This window comes from Symsagittifera roscoffensis, chromosome 7, assembly GCF_963678635.1.
Source record: "Symsagittifera roscoffensis chromosome 7, txSymRosc1.1, whole genome shotgun sequence".
Taxonomy (NCBI): Eukaryota; Metazoa; Xenacoelomorpha; order Acoela; family Convolutidae; genus Symsagittifera; species Symsagittifera roscoffensis.
Genome location: NC_087068.1, coordinates 29,474,409 through 29,494,670, shown reverse-complemented (window position 1 = coordinate 29,494,670; position 20,262 = coordinate 29,474,409). Strand labels below are relative to the sequence as shown.

The following is a 20,262-nucleotide window of genomic DNA, read 5'->3' as shown; positions in this document are numbered from 1 at the left end:
GAAGTAATGATGCGTGTGACACTTTTATGATCTTTGATCATATTGTACAGATAGCTTAGAATTTTTAAAACCTGAAGATGCACAAAATGTGCCAAAAACGTTTGTTTGAATTTACAATTTTAACGCATTCTCAAAATTAATTAAATACCATCCCTGAACTCTGATTTATTCAGGTTGAAGTTGTATCTGCTCAGTGGTAGAGCATTGAGCCCGTTAGAGGCTCCCTTTTCAGAGGCCAGGTCGATTGCGTATTTATCTGTTTCATTTAAGGAGTTAATGAGGTTTGATTTTGATTTGTTAATTGAGATTTTTTGATTTTCGTACATTTTCTTGCTGTGTTACTGCTGTAATAGGATCTTGAGATTCCAGTACTAGTGGTGTTTCCTTAGACCATTCTAGGTAGCTTTCATGATCGGATGGCAGCTTGATGTTAAGTCCGCCCATTTTAAGGGGTAAGGAAAATATCTCACGGAACTGGGGGTTTAAAGTGTCTTTACCGACTAGGTTAGGTAATAATTTTTCTTTGATAATATTTTCACACATTTCTAAGTTTTCCATAGTGTTCGGCGTTGTCCTGGCAAGAAATGAAAGCTTTTCTTGAATTCCCTTAGTATAGCAGGCAAAAATGTTTTGAGGGGAGGTTTTAGCGATTTTTGTTAGTTTTTTCAAATTTTTGATTTGCTCGTTCTGTTGAAATTCGAGAAATTTTTTACATTCAGATTCTGTTCCTATAACTGAACCAAGCACTCGGGCTCCTGCCTTTATAGAGCGAAAATTTTCTGAGCTTCACCGAGTTTTTCATCCTTGACAATGAGTTGGGATTTGGATGCTTTCACGTGGTAGCCAAAAAATTTAACCAGTGATACAATTTTATCAAGGAGGGTTCGTAGATTGCTTAATTTACCGACTGCATTTCCGACGTCTGCGTACCATTTCTGGGTTACATCGTCTACTGATAAAAGTTTTATGAGGGGTATTATGGCTAGACCGTACATGGCCATTGTTAGTGGATCCCCCTGGGTTGTCCCTTCTTAAGAGTAGATTGTTTTTTTTTGTTAACGAATAGTTTAGATGGATTGGAGTATGAGTTTTTAATTGCTGTTAAAAGGGAAGGGCAGGTATTTTTGATGTTTTCTAAGCCAGTTTTCGGTTCAGCGAGTTGAAAGCGTTTTCGGCATCTATCAGTAAAATAGCATCGGCGGAAGTTTTGCTGTATTGATCTCTTGGCGTGTGGACCGCATATTCAATGCCACATTTTTGTCCTAGGCAGAGTTGGTAGTTTGAACCGAGCGACATGAGTTCGTTTTTTAGGCATTTAGTTATTGTTGGCCCTATTATCCTACGCATAACTTCTCCTATGCCTATGGGTCTTACCCCTGGATTCTTATCTAAGGGTATTAATCTGCATGCGTTATATGGTTCAATTAGTTCTGGATTTAGTTCTTCTGTGGCCAATTTTTTGGCAATTTTAGCAATTGTTTTTGAAATTTCAACTGATTGTTGCCCGAAGTGTGTTGAAATACGTCTCCATTCATTTGCATCGAGGTCAGATGGTCCATGCGATCCGTGCGTTCTCATGGCTGCCTTCTTGATATGTTGACCGTTTCCCTGATCAAATATCGATGGATGGAAAGGAATGGTTTCGTTTGAGACTGGTGTAATATAGTTCTCATCAATTGGTTCAGATGGTGGGTGTTTCTCTATGAGAGTAGGTTCTACTGTCTTACCTTTGACAATCTCGTCGAGCGAAAGAACGCCTTTAGATGTGTCTGTTAGTTTTGCAATTGCGCTTGAAATTTTTCCAGTATTCATTAGTTTGTTGAACTGTTGTGCTTCAGTTTCAGTTTTTCTTCTACTTCCTTTCAACAAGCGCATTTGCAGCTTCTTTCCTTCGTTATATAGTCCATCCAGGTCTCCGTCTTGCCATTGCTTAAGTCGCCTTGTTATTGTTTTGGATAAAGATCCGTCAATTTCGGACTTTGTTTTGCACAGTAATAAGTGTGGAAAAATCATTGCTGCGTGCATTGCGAAGGTATTTTTTGTTGTTTTCTATTAGGCTGTTCAAAGTTCTAATGAGGGTTTCAATGAAGTTATAACCAACTTTATTTTTTGCAAAGATCATAAAGACCGGTTTTCAGTGGACCACTTCGGTGTATATTTTCCTGGTGGGTTCTATGAGTTCTGGACAGGGGTTTGACCATGGGTCTTGTCTTGTTCTAGGTTCTATAGTAGAAGACTCTCCTTAATTTTGTGAGTGTGGGGCAGTGGATGGGTGCATTTGGGGGAGCGTGGTTGTAGCTAGGGTTGGGGGATTGCATTCATGCTAGTCGTTAGCTGAATGAAATTGGAAGGTGCAGCGATGACAACTGAAATCGTCGTAGTGATCACTGCTGCGGGCTAGGCCGCTGCATTTTACATGAATGTAGCCTGGGCATGTGAAGCACCAAACACCTCCGCCTCGTAGGCTGCTTTTACAAATAAGGAAGTGTGTTTGAGTAGCCATTTTAGGAAGGACGGCGGTGTCAAGTTAGCGAGAGAATTTATAGATTAAATTTGCAAGAAAATTTGTAAAGAAATCATTACCGTAGAACGAGAATTGTATGCCATCACGGTAGAACATTTGAGGGGTTAGATTTAGGTTGAGGTTAGTCTAAACAATAAGTGTATGGGGGTGTACAAATCTATTTATCAAATTAAACAGCACATGATTATGAATATAAATTTTGCAGTTCATTTCGGAATTATTATAGTTCTGAATTGTTTTGGGGGTGCTCAGTGTCTTGGGCTGAAACTTGCTGTGACGAGGTTAATCAAGTTTTTCCACTGCTATTCTAATTCTTGTGAATGCAGCCTGTTGTCATTGTATCCAGCAACTATTGTTACTGTATTTAGGCGCTTTGGTCTGTATTTTAAAACTGTTTCAAATAGATCATGAAGCGTTGCGCCGCGGTAGGAGTGAATTTTTGATTTTACTAGAGCTGGTTTGATATATTTGGTCCTTGAAGTCCCGATAACTAGTTTCTATGAGAACTCATGGATGCGTCTTGCCTGGAATCGCGGCATCAACCTGAAACACAGACAACTGGGGCGAGAAAGGAAGCTCTTTGGGGTGATTTATGAACATTTTCACCTTGGGTTCAAAATTGCTGAGGCAAAGGCGATGAAAAAAAAGAAAAAAAAGAAAGGAGTGGTACAACCTGACGTCGATTTGGAGGTCGAATCACCAGCTCACTTCTTCTTGCGTCTAGTTACGCAAGGGAAACTTCACCCGCCTACGGCTTGGACGGCGAGATTTGGTAAGATAACCAGAAGAGGAAAGCCCAGCGCGCATATGATTTGAAAACAAACAAGCGGTAAATTTGAACAAAGAACTATTTAATAAGTTTATCACAACAATTAGGCTAATACAAAAATGAGTGACTATGATTACAAGCAAATGAATAGACAAATTAAAAATTGAAACAAAAAACCTTTGAAAGAATTTCTTCTTTTGTCAACAAAAACAGCAAAAAAGGACCAACAATTCCTGGAACAAATGTAACGTTCGCCAACAAATTACACAGCGACAGAAAATAGCAAAACTCCCAATTGACGACTGGCAGACGTCAGACACCTTAAATTTTGGCTTTTCTCCGACTTGACCTAGCCAGCTGATTTTTGGCCAGTTTAAGGGTAAACAATTGTGCTAAAGTTTTTAGGCCATCAACCAAACGAATACTGTTTAGATAATTGTCAATAAAATTTAATTGAACTACCAAAAAATTTATAATTAAATACGAACGTTTTCGTTATAACTAGACTCGTGAACAAAATTAAACGAAAATTCAGGTTTCACTCTCTGAAAAGCTAGTTTTCAATGTCGATTTTGGACAATAAGTCTTTCAAAATATAATGAAAAATTTTCATTGACCAAAATAAGGCAAAATTTTGCGATAATGTTATACAATAGATATGTTATGTTTGATGTTTGTGTCTGTGTCACGCACTATGTTAGGAATTTTAGAGACAGGTCTGTCTGTGGTTTTATGGGGTAAAAGAAGCAAACTCAAAGGAGCTTGAGTAATCTGTTGGTGTGCCGCTAGACCTGCTAGCTCGGATGAGATTGTTCCTTGCTTTTTACTTTTGTAGTTCAATTTTAAAAATTTTTAATTTTACTCTCTTTGTTGATCTAAAAAATTCTGAGAATGCGTGAAAAATGTAAATTCAAACAAACGTCTTCGCACATTTTTGTGCATCTTCAGGTTTTAAAAATTCTTAACTATCTGTACAAAATGATCAAAGATCATAAAAAGTGTCATTCACATCATTGTTTCAAAATTTAAAAAAATTCAACCAATCGAAACTTTACAAATATTACTGAAATTATGTAACAACTGTTTTATGTAAAATTTTAGATATTTTGTCACAAATTTCTTAGAGTTTTCACCTTTTTTTTTGTTTTTGCAATTTCGCTTTGTCGCTAATTCTCATGCTAACATGTAAGTTATTTCAAAACTTTTTGTTTTAGCCAGAATTTTTTTTATTCTGGAACGATAGCCTTAGTGTCAGCTCCCTACTTCTAAACTCGTCGCGCGTGTTAATTGCCGGTCTCTCTTTCCTAATGTGCAGCGCCTCTAATGTAAGTAACTTGATGCTGCTGGACGCCTGGTCGATTATATTCGATTTAAACTCCGGTTACCACTCTCACTACCACACTGCCTTAAATGCTGTTCAAATGGGGTATCCTCTTTTCGGTGTTCCTCAATCCTTGTATTGAGTTGTCGGACCGTCTGGCCAACATAGATATATTTGCACCCACAACATTCAGGTCTGTACATCACTTTTCATTCCAGTTCACTGGAGAAGGAGGATTTTAGAGAGGGCATACAAGTTTTCATCTTCCTCGTCGTGAATGTTATCTGCGCATTGGTGATATCGGGCATTTTTTTTGCTAATGTCTGACTGTGATTCCCCCTATATTGGACCATCAAGATGCGTGGAGAATCACTGCTATAATCTTAAGGCTTCATTTTCTCAGCCATGTTCTTTCAGTTTTTGTCCTCCCTGATGACCTTTTCAAGGGCATGTGATGCAACCCGCGACGACCAAGATTCCGGATATTGGTTTTTTCAACCACTGTTCACGGTTGATTTTCATCGCTTTATCATATTCTTCCCATGTTGACGTACTGCAGAAAACCCGATGAACAGTTCCTTCAATCAGACTTCTCTTGTACTGAAGGGGGACGCAGCTTCTAAAATTTAGTTTTGTACCTATATCTGTTGGTTTTTGATACCACCCACAGTTAAGTTAACTTTCTTGCTTTTGTCAATACTAATTTGTAAATCCAAAAATACCAATTTCTCGTTTGTGTTTGGTGTCTCTATTGTCAACTGTAAATTTGGATGTAGTAAGTTTGCAGCCCGTAGTACTTTTTCAGGATCACCCTTCACTGTTCTCACTATATCATCAACGTAACGGAAAAATAATTTAGCTTGCTGCACTGCCCTTTTTTTCTCTTATCGCGATGCATTTTCTACAGTACCAGACCGTTTCACTTATATTTCGATACTCATCATCTGATATATCACCGCATTTTACGTGATACAAGTTCAAACAGCATTCACATTAAACACCTTTTGACCTGTACGTGACTTTCTTTTTGCACTCGGGACATATCCCGTTAAGATCTTTTTTTTTCGGGCGAAAACATTTTGGGAATATCCCTTGATAGCGCAGTTTTGTACTGCTTTAGCCAAGGATTTGCTAGAATAACGGCAAGAGATGCCCCAATTGCCAAACCATCTCTCTGATTTCTAAACGTACCATGTTTCATTGCACTTGAAATGGACTTGACTAACTGCCATGTTCAACAGTCTCTCCATGGTTTTTCTAGTAATTGATGGTGATTCATCTTGCTCATACAGTTTTCTCAGAGCTATGTCTATTGCTTCGTTCAGTGGAACATTTGTATACAAACTCTTGACATCTACAGATATCAAATTCTCATTGGGCTCAAGATTAGTGCTCTCTAAGATTTCTCTCGCATCTAGTAAGTTGGTTTCGATGTTTGCGCCCTCAATTTTCTCAAAAATTGTTGCAAGAACTTTGTTCAATTTATAATAAGAGCTACCAGGCAATGAGAGGGCCCGTCTTAATGGGGTTTTTCCTTTATGCACCTTCGCCAACCCATAAAGCCTGGCGGGCTGCCACCCAATAGACCTCATCCTTGTGCAGAAAATCTCACTTATTTCGTCTTTTTCCTCATAGCCAACAACTCCTTATTGATGTCTTTTTCTATCTTCAAAAAAGACGCATCAATTGTTCCTTTACTTTCGCTGAACTGATTTGAATCTAATGTATCCGATCACCTGTTCTCGTAGATTTCATTCCTCATATCACTAAAAATTTCCAACTAGCCGCTTATTATGGGTTAATTCAGTCCCCTAAAGTCGAGTCAAAATCCCTTTTATACCCTTAAGCTGCGCCAAGATGAAGAAAAACATTGAACACTGTACAAAAATTTTGCTTAAAACCTTCATGGTTGAGAAATTGGATCAGATTTGATAGTTGGTCTTGCTGGTACATTATCAATTGTGTATTTGCTTCTTTTACCGACTCCCAGAAAGTCCGCTGGTTTCAATTGTAGGATCACCACAACACAGGTTTTCTGGGAATAAAACGAGGATTGACTATAATTTAATTTGAAAACTCGAATTATCTATGAACGCTTTAGTATTCATACTCAAAGTCGATCTCGCAGACTTTTGTGATAATTATTACAATTTGAATCGAAAAAGTTTATCAAGGAAGGATTTATCAACCAACTATTTCTAAATGTTCGATTTTTTTTGATATTCCCGTGTTGCCCCGTTTCTATAACTTATCTGGATAAAAATTGATTTCAACAAGATTGCGGATTTTCGCAATTTTTGTCAGCTTCATCTAACATTTTATGAAGTGAAGTTTTCTCCCACCTGTCAAGGCGTTTGCATGATTGTCAAAGTTATTTAATGCGTTGACGGTAAAGTTTTTCTACATATTTGAGTAAATGATGATACTTGTTTCAAAAATGTGTTCAAAAGACAGTTTGCGCAGTAAAACCAAAAATTTCTCGCAGGAAATTAGATACTTTTTCGGAGAGTCAATTCGTTTTGAAGCATTGATAATTAAATTTCAATTTTTTAGTCGGAAAATTGATAATAATTGGGAAAGGGAAACTCATTCTGTTTTAGTCTGAGTCGTTACGTAAAAAGAAAAATGAAATGCAAAATTTAGATTTGATTCTCGATTCAAAATTGCTATTTGAAAGTCAAGTACAAAAGTTTTCGCTGATTTGATTTCAAGCAAACCAGAAAAAATATGCGATTGGACATCAAATGGTTGGCTTCTGTTTGCTTCATTTTTTTGTTTAAATTAATCATAATTACCTTCTGCAAGATTTTTTCTAGTAACATCAGCAAATTCAAAGTTTATTCTACAGAGGCAGTAAAACTGAAATTCAAAACAAAAGTTCTTCATTTCCAATCTAAAGCTTGTTGCTACTAGCATAAAATCAAGTTTTATTGAAAATGAAATAAGAATTTGACTGATATGTATATATATATCTCAGCGGACCCCGACGCACACAGTGCGTCACGTAGCTTATCCTAGCCATGCTGAGATGAGTCGGATACTCTTGCTACCTGGTCACTTAAAGGGAGCGTGTAGTGCATACGACATCCCACCTTACGTGACCAGCTTGGATCCTATAGGGGCACCACTCCTATTCAATCCCACTCGTTGGCCCAGGGTCATCATAGATAACCCACAGGGATAACTTAAAAGGTCTCTGGCTTAGACCGAGGTCTTTGGCTTAGACCGATGAGCATAGCTCATGCACTACTTGGGCAGGAATCTCGTATCGCCAGCTTTCTTTCTCCTACTAACAGACAGCTAGGAAAAACCAGAAACCCGCTGTCAGCTTTCGGGTCCATACTAACCGGCAACTTAAGATCCTTTACAATCGCAGGTAGTTATAGAACATAGCTACCGCTTTGAGGGAAGAGTATCCCTAAAACTCCTTTAAACAGAAGGGTTTTTACACGACTATGCAAGCATAGACCTCCGCCGAACACGGAGCCGTACAAAGTGTCGATAGACGTACGGGAAACCCGCCACTGGTTAGACCAATGACAGGAGGGGCATGCGCAAACACAAAGATGTCGGGTATCCCCCAAGGCTCACATTTGCCGAAGCAACGCTCCCCTTGGTTCGCACCTACGTCTCTAAGCACTGGGCAATGCGGCGTGTGATGTTAGCAGAATTGGCCTCGTTTGATGAACCGTCGGTGTTATACTGCAAACTCCACACAGTATAACGCGCAGGCAGACAGGAAATACAAATACCTACCCGACAGTTCAAAAGCTCAGACCAATTCCCCAGGATGCACCGGGGTAGATCCGATTACTGCGGACCACACCGCAAAGGACTACACCACTCGAGGAGGTGCCACACTAATACATCCCACTGATATGTATATATATATCTCAGCGGACCCCGACGCACACAGTGCGTCCCGTAGCTTATCCTAGCCATGCTGAGATGAGTCGGATACTCTTGCTACCTGGTCACTTAAAGGGAGCGTGTAGTGCATACGACATCCCACCTTACGTGACCAGCTTGGATCCTATAGGGGCACCACTCCTATTCAATCCCACTCGTTGGCCCAGGGTCATCATAGATAACCCACAGGGATAACTTAAAAGGTCTCTGGCTTAGACCGAGGTCTTTGGCTTAGACCGATGAGCATAGCTCATGCACTACTTGGGCAGGAATCTCGTATCTCGTATCGCCAGCTTTCTTTCTCCTACTAACAGACAGCTAGGAAAAACCAGAAACCCGCTGTAATTGTTTTCACACCGGTAATTTAAAAAATGAAAGTTTTTTTTACGAATGATTTATTAGTACTGACAGAAATTGGTAGAAAAAATCATCGCAGAATGTAGTATCCGACTGCTTGTCTGCAGTTTCTTTTCAAAACTCTTTGCCAGTAATTTTACGGGAGTTCAAGATGTTCAAGAAATTCAAAGTAGATCTATTTCATTTACGCTTACTTCGCTCGCTTCCATTTTTCAAGAAAAATTGAATACATCATTTGTTCTCACCAATATTTGAGTTTTTTCAAGTATACGCTATCACTTCTACTCTTAAGATAATAATGATGCAATAGATTTTTCACTATCAATGAAAAAATGTTTTTCAAAGTTATTGGTTTTTGGGCTAATTTACCACTTGTAACCAGTCTATATTTTGATTATTTCAGGTGATAATGTTGAAACTTTTTGAATGGTTCGAATCAGACCCAGCTTTGAACACAATTGCAGAGCTAACAGTTGGGTTGTTACATCTGTTACAGTCAAGAATTGAAGTTTTGGTGATTTTCTGCGATGGAGGTTCATCTTATCTCAGAGCTGTCTAGTTTTTTTTCTTATTTTTGCTTCAAAATTGGTCTTTTTTTGTTACTGAGAAAAAAATTTCAAAAAAGATGAAATTTTCTTCTTCATATTTGGGTAAATAATGGTACGTTGTTTCAATTATGTGTTCAAAAGATAGTTTGAGCAGTAAAATCCAGAATGTTTTGCAGGATTTTATATGTTTTTTCAGAGAGTCAATTTTTTTTGAAGCATTGATAAATAAATCTCAAAATTTTAGTAGAAAATTTATAGTAATCGGAAAAGGGAAACTCATTGTTTTTTAGTCTGAGTCGTTGCGTAAAAAAAATGAAATGCAAAACTTAATTTTGATTCTTGATTCGGAAATTGCTATTTGAAAGTCATTTACAAAATTGTTTGCAGATATGATTCCAAGCAAACCACAAAAAAGAAGCGGTTGGACATCAATTGATTGGCTTTTGTTTGCCTCAGTTCTTAGTTTAAATTTATCATAATTACCTTCTGCAAAATTTTTTTTAAAATCAGCAAATTCAACGTATATTCTACAAACGCAGTAAAACTGAAATTTAAAACAAAAGTTTTGCATTTCCAAAATAAAATTTGTTGCTAATAGCATAAAATCAAGTTTTATTGAAAATTAAATATGAATTTGACTGATATGTAATTGTTTTCATACTGGTAACTTAAAAAATGAAAGTTTTTCTTGCGAATGATTCAACAGTACTGACAGAAAGTGGTAGAAAAAATCATCGCAAAATGTAGCATCCGACTGCTTTTCTGCAGTTTCTTTTCAAAAATCTTTGCCAGTAAGTTTACGGATGTTCAAGATGTTCACCTCAAGTTTCAAGAGAAATTCAAAGTAGATCTATTTCCTTTACGCTTACTAATACATCGCTCGCTTCCATTTTTCAAGAAAAATTGATTACCTCATTTGTTCTTACCAGTATTTGAATGTTTTCAAGTTTACACCATCACTTCTACTCTTAAGGTATTAGTGATGCAATAGTTTTTTCACTTTCACTGAAAAATATGTAACTAGTCTATATTTTGATTATTTCAGGAGATAACGTCGAAAAGTTTTGAATTGTTCGGATCAATCCCTAGGGAAGCAACTGATCTTTCCCAGCTATTAAAACAAAACCAGAGCGGTCTAGTTTTTTAAATTATTTTCGCTCGTAATTTGGTCTTTTTTATCGTTTCTGAGAAAAACTTCCCTAAAATTGAGCTTTGCTTTTATATATTTGAGCAAATGATAGTATGGTTTTCAATTATTTATTCAAAACAAAGTTGAGCAGTAGAATCCAAAAACATCCTGCAAAAATTTATAGTTTTTTTACCAAGAATTAGCTCATTTTGAAGCATCAATAATTTGATCTAAAAATTTTAGTCGGAAACTTTTTTAAAATTGGAAATGGGAAACGTAAAAAGAAAATTGAAATGCAAAAACTTTGTTTTGCATCTTGATTTCAAATTGCTATTTGAAAGTTAAGTGCAACATTTTTCGTTGTAAAGTTTTCAAGCAAACCAGATAAAAGATACGATTGGACATCAACTACTTAGCCTTTGTTTGCCTTAGTTCTTTGTTTAAGTTTATCATAACTACTTACTGCAAGTTTTTTTACAGCAAAATGAGCAAATTCAAGTTTTTTTCTCCAGAAACAGTTAAAGCAGTTAATCTTCTGCTGCGCAGCATAAAATCAAGTTGTTTTTTGATAACGAAAAAGGAATTGAACTGATATGTAAGTGTTTTTTATCTCAAATTTGATTTGCAAATGCTTTAACAGTTCTAAGAGAAACAAGGTAGAAAAAAATCATCTTAGATCGCAATTAGTATTCGACCGCATGTCTGCAGTTTTTTCAGAACTCATTGCCAGTGAGGTTATGGGAATTCACGATATTCACCTCAATGTTCAAGAAAATTTGAAACAAACCTATTATAAGTACGTTTCTAATTCAGCGCTCTATTCCGTTTTTCTAATGGATTTGTATACATGATTTGTTCTTAACAGCATTTTAAAGACTTTACCAGTTTGCACTATCACTTCTACTTTTTTGATATAACTGAGGCAATAGTTTTGTAACTTTTATTGAAAACACTATTTCGCAACTAACTTGTATTTCGCAACTAAGTATTTCGCTATTACCTTCATGCAACCGATCAGTTTCTTGAACCAATTTTTTCTAACTTTTCTGTAACGATGGTGCAATTGTTTTTACCAAGAATGGAGTGTTTTTTGGATGGAACTGAATCAGTCTGTTGAGGACATCACAGTACCTAAATTGCACCGATTGGTTATGAAAAATACTTGTTCCGAAACTTTCAACTTGGCTGTTCAGGAGATAACGTCGAAACTTTTTTGAATGGTTCGGATCAGGCCCTAGAAGACCAAACGAGCATTGCCAGCTATTAAAACAATTGCAGAGCTAACATTTGGATTGTTTCATCTGTTTCAATCAAGAAAAGCATATTTTCTTCGATTGATTTTCATCTTATACCAAAACTGTCTAGTTTTGTTCTTGATTTTGCTCCTAAGTTTTTTTTCATCGTTTCTGAGAATTCATTTTCTGCCTTTTCAATTTTCAATTGTGGGCAAGTTTATGGTTATGTCTCAAATCGCCTTCAAAATACAGCTTGAAGTTTAAAAAATTTTTCACAGGAATTTGTAATTTTTTGCCGAGATTCAAAGCATTTGAAGCATTGACAACAGAGTTTCAAACTGTTAATCGGAAAAGTTTTAGCAATCAGAAAAGAAAAAAAGATTGTTTTTTACATTTGATTCGAAAATTGAAAAGTAAAATGGAATGCAAAAATTCAGTTTTGTTCTTGATTTGAAACTTTTATGTGAAAGTCAAGTCAAACAAATTTTACAGAAATAGATAAATGCTATTAAATTTGCTATTAAAGAGACAAATAGATACAAATGGACTTCAACTACATTGCTTTTGCTTGCACTAGCCCTTTTTAAAAATTTATCGAGGTTATTATTTGCAAGTTTTCATACAGAAAAATGAGCAAATTCAAAGTATATTCTACAGAAGCAAATAAATTGAGTTTTAAAACAAAAGTTTTTCGCGTCAAATCTAAAATTTTTTGCTGCGCAGCGTAAAATCAAGTAATTTATTGAAATTTAAATAAAAAATTAATGGGAACGTGTTTGCTTTCATATCTACCACTTTCAAAAAAACTGAAAGCTTTTACAAGTACCTCAACCGTACTGACAGGTGGTTGAAGAAAAAATCATCGCATAAAGCAATATGTATTTGACTACGAATACTCTTTTGCTCCTCCGCATTTTTGTTTCTGTCCAACATGGACATTTTTTGCCAGTAAACGCACGGGAATTCAAGTTATTTGCCTCACTGTTCAAGACAAGTTTGAAATAGAAACATTTTAAGTACCTGTCTAACTCATCGCTTGCTTCCGTTTTTCTAGTAGACTTCCAAACATGATTTGTTCCTAACAGCATTTCAAGTTTTTTCCAGTTTGCACTTTTGCTACTACTTTTTTTTTGATATTAGTGACACAAGAATTTGTAAGTTTCATTGAAAAAACTATTTAGCAACTAACTTGTTATTTTTATCTAATTTACTACATGTAACCGATCTGTTTTTTTAAACCAATTTTTCTAACTTTAGTGTTTTGATGTTTTTTAAACCAGGAATAGGGTGTTTCTTTGAATGAAATCAAATAAGTATAAAGAGGACATCACAGTAGCTAACTAGCACCGATTGATTTTTAAAAAAAATCTTGCTCCAAAATCTTCAACTTGACAGTTCAGAATATAACGTCGACACTTTTTTGAATGGTTCGTATCAGTGCATTGAAAGCAACTGATCATCTCCAGCTATTAAAGCGATTGCAGAGCTAGCAGTTGGGTTTTACACCTGTTACAATCAAGAAATGTAACTTCTCTGATTTTCATCGTATACCAAAATGGTAAAGTTTTTTTTTTGTTTTTGCTTCTAAAATGTCTTTTTCTATCGTTTCTGAGAAGGAAAATTGTTCCACATAACTAATCTTTGGCTTCTACATATTTTTGTCTTAGATTTTCTGAAAGATTAACTCTTATTTGTTTCTCCCTTTACAAAATTGGTTATATTTGCAAAACTAATTATTTCTGAGCTAATATCCCGGGTTGACCTCCATACACCGAAAATGCTTATCATACAATTCCATACATCAAGTGTGTGGAAAAATGCTTGTCATTCAATTTTCATACAATGTCTAAAAATGGTTGAAAAAAGATGTAAACTTATTTCTGTGGCTGTTTGATTCTAATAAAACAGTCTGGTAATAAGAAACCGAGGTTTTCCTTTTTTGAAAAAAATGCTTATCATACAATTCCCATATATAATTTTCGAAATTTGGCTCAAAATTTTTTTTGATTTTTTTCAACCGCAAATCGAATTTTGTACGCAAACAAAAAGTTTTCCAAAAAAAATTTTTGCAAGCAAAATTTAATTTTTATGTGCATAACGTAGTCCTGGATACGATAATATTGGCTTTTATTTTCTTTTGACTTAAATTTTTTTTTTTCAAAAAACGCTGACAATTCTTATTTCTTTTGTATGGGGGTGTTTATATATACCATGATCAATGTCCGATACTTTGAAAATTCAAAAATTTTAAATAACCACCATTGAAAAATTTTGCCAAAAATTAAAAGTTTGTTACTTTTGTTATATCAAAAGTGAAAGACAGCCGAACTTAGGTCATTTTCTATGCATTGTAAATGCAAAGACCGTCCAACTTTTGGTGCTTTGAGTAACTAAGGTCTTTGTTACTTGTGTTCGGTTGCAAACACAACCGAAATTTTTTCAGAAAATAAATTTAGAAAGAAAAAATCAAACTTTTTGGTTTATGGAAAAACACCTATCATACAATTTTCATATATGGAAAAAAGTTTATCATAGAGATTTTGTACAATTTTCTGTACGTATGGATTTGTATTAAAAGAAGTTTCTCATATATGGAAATTGTATGATAAGAAGTTTCGGTCATCCCGGGATGCCAGAGTGACCATTTTTTTGAAGTCCAGTCAATGTTCTTTTTGGTTTTTCGAGTAAAGAGAACTTATCAGAAAAGTGGTTCAGTGCAATCCAACAAAACTTTAAAAATGCGCCGCAACCAATTCTATCTACCTCATCTCAAGTTACATTATTCTGTAAACCGCATTAAACTGTAAAACTTCGCAGTGAGAAGATGATTTGCATAGAATAAATTTGCTGACACTCACTGTCAGTAAACAAACTTTTTCGAATAAACTTGAAATTATCCTCCAACTCTCATGATCCTCCATCCACCTGACTGCCCACATCAGTGTATCCACAGAGATCGTCACTGTTTGCCACAAAAACGCCTTTCTTGACACTGAAAATCCACCATTATAAATTTTTGATTCCTTCAAAAAATCTCCTTCCCTCCTACGGCCATCACTTTGGTTTATCTCTTATTTTGCACATAAAATTCCTGTATTTCTGGGCATGTTTGACGTGGCAGAACGGCTTATTTTACCGCAACTTCAGTCAATGCCCCTTTTGAAATTCAGAGAAATCATCAAATAGTGGTTTATAAATTGCACCAAAATCATTTTTTTTTACCTCATCTCAATCTACATCGTTCTGAAAATGGCAATGTACTGCTACCTTCATCACTGCTTTTTCAAAATTGTCAAAAAACCTCACAAAGGTGTTGTGATTCGATGAAGTACATGTGCTGACACTTATTGTCGGTCAACAATTGATTTTTTTTAAGAAGCTTGGTCAGGAAACAGTTTCGCGAACCAACCATCTAGATTTATCTTGAAGTACCCGGCTTCTCGTCGTTTCTGTCATGCAAGAATTTCAAGTGACTCCCTTCACGACCATCATGACTGCATTTGTTCAGTCAGAACATTCGTTTATAGTCCGATGTACTAATTCCAACGGGAAGGATTTGTTAATTCGAACATATTTAGCCAGTTGGTGCTTAGTCTATCAACCTCGCCTCAACTTACATCGTTCTGGAACTGGTATTGTACTACCATCATCACTGTTTTTTTCAAAATTGTCATAAAATTCTTACAGTGCGAACGTGACCTTGATAAAATACACTTGTTGATTCTTACTATCAGTCGAAAATTGGAGTTTTTTTTAAATGGCTTGATGAGGAAACAGTCTTGAGAACCGATCAGTTAAACTTAACTTACAGTTGCTCAATCAACTGTTTTGTTTTCCGACTAAAAGGTTGTTGTTGTGGACAGTAGAACTAAGACACATCAAGGCTAGAAAAAAAGATAGGGTAATCACTTTTTTGAGGGAATTTACCCAGAGTTTAGCTGGCTGCCACAAAAAGAAAACTCAACCTGTTTGAATTTAAAAGAAACAAAAAATTAGAAGCTATCATGCTTGTATTACATTTAGGCCTGAATAAAGAAAAAAATTTCAAACCGCTAGTGCACTTAATCTCTACACCGCTCAAACAACAATTATCATCTCAAAAAATTTCTGTTTTTCTTCATGGAGAATCAACATTACCTCGTTTCTCCATCCATCGTTTCATCGCTGCTCGACCCTTCACTGCTGTCGTCTTCTTGGCCTGATTTTTGAAAAATTTCTGCGCTTGCCACTGGTTGGCAAGTAGAATAACCGGTCAGAAATACTGGCAGTTCACACATTTAAACCGGATCTCACCGGATATTTTCTACCGGCTGGTCTTTGGTAGTTCAAACTATACCTCGATCTCGTTCTCTGTGGCCTCTCGCCACCCGCCGATGTTCTTTTCAATTTGCAGCGCTCCTGGAAACATTTTGAGTCTGATAGACGTGACCATCTGGATGCCCTTGTTCAAGATATACCGGTGATTCTTTTAAACCCACCATGCTGCAGAACTTTAGCGCAGTAACGAAATTCAAATCCGTCGCCTCATCACACTGATTTTATAGTAATGCTCATAACGTCCTTCCGTTTTTTGACCCGGTCACACTTGATAAGGATCTAACCCCACATTAAACTTGAATTTGATGGTTTTTGACTGCGACAAGACACTACCGCGAACCAGCTTGTAGAGCGAAAGATGCTGACAACGGAAAAACGGCTGTAGTTTTGCTCCTCCTGAGTGTGAGTTGACAAAGATGTGATTATCGCTAGGGATGTCGCCTGGAGTCATCCTCTGACCTTGTTGAGGGCTGCGCTTAGCGAGTTCGTGGTTTGCATCTACGGCCCTACAATGCTTTTAATTTTTCTTTTTACCGGGTGGTAAATTGTCATTCAATTGGGTTAGTCAATTTATTACTCGTTTTCGATCAAAGCACCCCAAACTGGAATGATCAGCGATGGGATTTCATTCGTGATTCGAACAACATTAAGAAGTTTCCAAAAACGTTTTCGAATAATTTTCGAATATTTTTTGAACAATTTTTTTGAGTTTTTTAAAAATTTTTGTATGAGAAAAACTGTTGTCAGATGTCCTTTATTTTTTTACTATAGATTAGTTAGGCTTTCATTAGTTCAGTCATCTCACCAAAAACAAAAGAGGACTCAATTTGAAAAAAAAAACTTTTTTTTTGTGTAATTTTTTTTAAAATATGGTCGGAATATTCTGTGATACTTGCACAGCAACAGGCTATCCTTGCTTAACTACTTGTTATCAGTTAATTTAAGCAAGTACAGGAGTTCATTCTTATTCTTTCAATTGTACCCGTCTTTGCTTTTTCTACAAAAGGGTTCTTTTCTTTCGTTTAAATTACCTAATTTCTTCTTTGATTAAGATTAATCATTTTTTCTCTTTGCATGACCCTTGGTTTCTTTTTGGATAACTTATAATCCAATCTTTGGAATGTTTTTGCTTCAAATGTTTTTTGTCTTCTGCTTACGTTTAATTAAACTCGGAGTTATCGCATAACTACTCGTTTGTTTCTAATCTTGTAAAAACTCTTCATATTATGTAATAGTTCTTGAAACAATTTTTATTGTATAACCCTGAAATTGATTCTTAGTCCTCTTTTTCTGTTCTACAAGGAAGACTTTGAAAAACCGGTCTCTAATCCTTCAGTTTGCAAAAGTCGATCTTCAGTTTGCGAAAATAAACTCTGGCGACTTTACGTCGAAGACCTTCTCGTGAGTGAGACTCTTCATGTTTGAATTTTTTTGTAGGCTGTTCTGGGGAAGAGATAGAAAATTTATTTGGCGAATTAATTGTATTGTTTGGAAATGGATTCCCAAGTACTCCAGCGATGGTGGATTTTCTGTTATGTAAAAATTTTTGGGTCGCCTCAATCGCAATTTGTGGTTGCCTCAATCGCTAGATGAATTCGTTGACTCCACTGTAGTTTTGTTGCTCGCCTATTATAGGTTTGTTGCTTCCTGGTTCGATTTTCATTTCCCATGCATGTGTCGCTGGCAGTGATTTCCCCAGTTGCTTTTCCGGTTATAGGTTTCAGTCTTCGTCTCTTCGGACTCGCTTCTGTTTTTTACTTGCGAGCGTGTTGTTCCTTGCAGATCAACTTCGTTGTTAAACCGTTTTCCTCATCTTCTGTGGTGGAGCGTTTGGCTTTTTGATGTCCAAAAACGCAAACATGCGCCGCTTATCCTCGCTGATTTATACGCTACATAATTCGTTAAGCGGGGCGGTCCGCATATTTTTGAATTCGGCACAAAAACAAGATTGTGTTTCTTAATAATCGGCGTTGTTTTGCTAGTGTTTGAACCCAAGCTGTGTAAGACATTTAGGTTAAAATTTTTCCGTCTGTTGTTTCGTATTTTGTTTGAAAGTTTTGTGTTTTCATACTGTTGTTGTGATTCGTACTGATTTTTTTGCTACTTTATCAATGAGTTCCTACATATATTTCTCCTTGCTGTGATTTTAATCAGTTTTATTTTAAGTTTTTGTGCTCTTTTTGTCTTGTGCTCGCATCTGCTTTCTTTATTTCGTGGATGGGCCGATATTTTTCATTGTCGTTGTTTTCCCTGTTCATTCCTGATGATCGTTTATGGCAATTAGGGATCCACTGGTCTCCGCTTGATGCTTATTTTGTCCTCGGTCCATCTTTGAAGGTCATGAATTACCTCCGATTAGACTGATTGATGGATCAAATTTTTGCAATTTAAGCAAGAGTAATTGGCATTTTCCAGGTTTAGGATACTTGTTAAAGTGTGCGTTCGGTTTTTGACTCAAATAGGCTCTAAAAGGAGATATTCTTGTTACCCCGAGTTTTTCTTGATATTTGTACAATTTCAGCTATATCTGATGCCAGTTTGTAAGATGTGTTGTTCTGAGCCATAAGGATTACTCCAAACCTGAATTTTAGTGTTTGTAACATACGCTTAACTACACTCATTGAACTGTGGTCGTAGGTTTCCTCATCTTTGGTGATCATTTCATGCTGTGGTGCCTTTGGTTTTTCGATGTCAAAAAATTGCAAACATGCACCGTTTATCTTCACTGATTTATATGCTACATAATCCGTTAAGCGGACAATCTGCATAGTACGTATAATTTTGAATTTAGCTGTGAAAAACAAATTCGCTGTTTCTTTATAATCCGAGTTGTTTTCCTAATGTTTGAACCCAGGCTGCGTGAGGAGTGTAGGTTAGATTTTTTTCCGTGTCTTTATTTTCTAGTTTTTGTTCAAATTTTTGAGATCTTTTACTTTCGCTGTGGTTCGTACTGTTTTTCCAATTATTTGATCCATGAGTTTCAAAAATGTTCTTCTTCTTTCTGTGATTTTTTTCCTGAATGTTCTAGAATCATTGAAATGGAAGATTTATTTTACGCCGAATTAAATTCCTCGTCCAGCTAATCCTACTGGTTTTCTAGACATACAATCTTTTAGTCCCAATTTTCTTCCCTGTAAATTTTCGATGTCGAAATTGAATGAAACCAGCCTGTTAATCCATCTTCTTTTCGATCTTTTGCTTGAAGCACTGATTACTGCATGGTGGTCTGTGATGACGGTAAAACTTTCCCGTATAACGACCCCTATTAACTCTAATTAGTTCATTGAATTTTTTCTGCTTGTGAACTCAGAAACCGCGAGGCGTAGGCAACTGCTACTCAGCCTTACTTCTATGATTTGTTCTAGTGCAGACTCTAACCCAAAATTTGACGTATCACAGACCAGGTGGGTATCTAAGCTTTGGTTGAACTATTTGTTTTCAGTGAGTTCAGATACTATTTTCAGCACTGGGTTGAGTGTGGCGGTATGTTCCGCTTTGCAATCTAAAATACTGTTTACTTCTATGTTATTAGGAGTGGTCTTATGGTTGCTTTTAGTTGTGCTAAAATTGGGATGAAATTTTAAAGATGATTAATTTATCATCTAGACATGCGTATCTTTTTGCAGTTTGATGTTTGTGAGATCTATTGCTTTTCGAATCTCGGCTGGTATATATGAATTTCGGTAAAAAAAAGTTGCTTGAAATTGATATGTCGCGTTTTTTCTTTTTGAAAATTTAGGCAATATTGTCAATAAGTAGTTCAAAAGAACAAACGGAGCCGACTGTACAGTACACGCACTGGAATCAATTGCCACGATAAGTCTTTATATTTTTGAATTCGGCACAAAATAAGTTCGCTGTTTCTTAAAAATCGACAGTATTTTCCTAGTGTTTGAACCCAAGCTGTGTGAGACAAGTGGGTTAAAAAATTTTTCCGGTTGTTGTTTTGTATTTTTCTCGAAAATTTTGTGTTTTCAGACTGTTGTTGTGATTCGAACTGATTTTTGGCTACTTTATTAATGGTTTTGACATATATTTCTCCGTGCTGTGATTTTAGTATGTTTTATTTTTGCTCCTTTTACTTTAGATAATGCTTGTCTTGTGCTCGCATCTGCTTTATTTCGGGGATGGGTCGATATTTTTCCATGTCGTT

General features: G+C 36.1%; 1 protein-coding gene across 1 annotated transcript in view; it reads right to left on the bottom strand.

Moving 5' to 3' along the window:
- The window catches only part of LOC134852182 (cullin-1-like), a 43,981-nt gene extending 40,587 nt beyond the window's left edge, over positions 1–3,394 (bottom strand). Inside the window, exon 1 of the mRNA XM_063868493.1 lies at positions 3,374–3,394. The gene's annotated coding sequence lies outside the window, so the exon portion shown is untranslated. The remainder of the gene's footprint in view (positions 1–3,373) is intronic.
- Between the last annotated feature and the right edge of the window lie 16,868 nt (positions 3,395–20,262).